This window comes from Ammospiza caudacuta, chromosome 3 (genome assembly GCF_027887145.1).
Source record: "Ammospiza caudacuta isolate bAmmCau1 chromosome 3, bAmmCau1.pri, whole genome shotgun sequence".
Classification (NCBI taxonomy): Eukaryota; Metazoa; Chordata; class Aves; order Passeriformes; family Passerellidae; genus Ammospiza; species Ammospiza caudacuta.
Genome location: NC_080595.1, coordinates 60860004 through 60862149, shown reverse-complemented (window position 1 = coordinate 60862149; position 2146 = coordinate 60860004).

Genomic DNA, 2146 nt, shown 5'->3' with positions numbered 1-2146 from the left:
ATAGATTTTGAAGTGTATATAGACCTTTAACATGAGGAAAACTTGCAAAAGAGTCTGCTGACCCGATGCATGCAAATTTTCCCAAACTATCCTGGACATGTGTTAACAAACCTTTGGCTACCACAATTAGCTTCTTTGGTTTTGAAAACCAGTAGGAAAAGCTGATCTAATTAAAATGTCTAACACATAGTGTTTATTGATGAATTTTACAAACTCAGTTAAGACTCACAGCCTTTCAAACCTCCCCATGCAGCAGAAACAGCTGCACTCATCCACTTATGCAGTTTTTTTTGTTAGACTTTTACCACCAGATGTGCACCATAACACAGTGACCCAGTGACTACCTCAGTGGAAATGGGAGATACAGAAAACTGGGGAAGATGCCAGAGATGCTGGAGAGGGCAGGGCTGAGCAGAAAACCAATTTTGCATTGGAGTAAGGAAAATACCCACTATGTGATAATAGCTGATGGGAAGGAGGCCCAGGGATTGGTGAGCAGATGCTGTTTGTAGCCAGGGAGTTAGGGGATATAGAGCAGGAGAGATGAAAACTAGGATCTAGAGCTGGAATTGAAAATAAGGTTAAGATTGTTAAAAATGTGGAGCTAAACCAGGCTTGGATAGCTCTCAAAAGCCTGCTTGCTAGTAAAGCCTACATGGTGTTCTGCACCTTTGTTTTACCATTCTTTCCCAATGAGTAACTGGTCCTAAAACCTGATAAGCCTGATCCCACATGTGATTGCATTATATCCCACCCATTCTCCCTGTCACCCTTCAAATGTTTCCCTGAGCTGAGTCCAGCTCCCATCAGCTCCTCTCCTTGGCCCATCTGCTTTGTTTCCCTGCACTAACATCAGTGGTATCCCAAGCCTCTGCAGATATCCCGTTCTTTGCTCTTGTTCACAAGTTGCATTAAAACAGATTCAAGACAGAACACAGCCAAACAGCATGGTATTATACTACCTGACAGGAGAAAAACAGCATAGGACCACAAACAGGATCAGCTTTAAATTTTTCACATAATCAGTAAAATATAAGCTAGTGTGGTTCTCATTCTAGAATGCCTCTCTCACATATTTACTCCTACACTCCTAGCTTTATCCCAAACCCTCAGTACAGTGTAAGTTCTACTTAAAGCAGGCAGGATGATGTAGAAGAGGACAGCCTCATTAATTTTTAGAAGGAACTCATGATTCTGTAAACTTTTGGCCTCCAATTGCAGAAGATTGATCCAGCAGTGTGCATTCAAGTCTGTTCTCCCCATCCAATATTCTCCTATTCATTCATTCATCAAATATGCTAGTGACTGCCTCTGGTGAGTCACTAGCACATTTGATTCAGTAAGTTGTTTGGAAGCAACACCAGAGAGTTAGCATGCTAGAGAAGCCATGAAATGGTGCTGCAGTGCAACTTTTCCAAGGTAAAGGCTGCTTGGGAAATACAGAGTGAACTGATGTTGAAATCAGGATAACACACAGATGAGCAAAGTCTGACACCCTCGCTGGGTGAATTTGTGCATGCAGTGTGAGGGTAAATGTCTGGTAAGGAAGAACACTAAATTGCTATCTATGATTCTTAAACCTAATGTTTAAGGTTTAGAGTATCCTCTTAAATCTAAATGAAATTAAAGTCCTACTCCCAAATAGAAGAAAAAAAAAAAAGAAAAGTGTAATTCAAGGATACAGCAGAAAAGGAATTCTTTAATAAAGAAGTAAAATTAAACTATTTTACAGAGTTAATATCTGAATATTATAATCATGCTTACCATGAGATTAAACAGAAGTTGCTCCTTATAAATCAGTACAGGCATGCATGGCTGAATTTACTATTGGGACTCTAGTGTCAAGAGAAATTCAGATCCTGCCTGGACACATGTTTTCCCATACTTTCCAGCAACATTATTCTTGTCTTTTCTCTCGTAGAGAAAGACCTAACCATTTGAGAATGAAATATATCCTGCAAAACAAGAAAGTGCCTTTGCATTTAATAGCATCCAGTAGGAATGATTGAATCTGATTTGGTAATCCATCCAATTCAAGGTTGTTTGAACAGCCACACCACGGCAAGGGGGGAGCAGCATGGGAGAATGATTAACTTAATCCTCTTGCCTTGTTTGTTTGATGCTGCCTCACTCCAGTGCAAGTCAA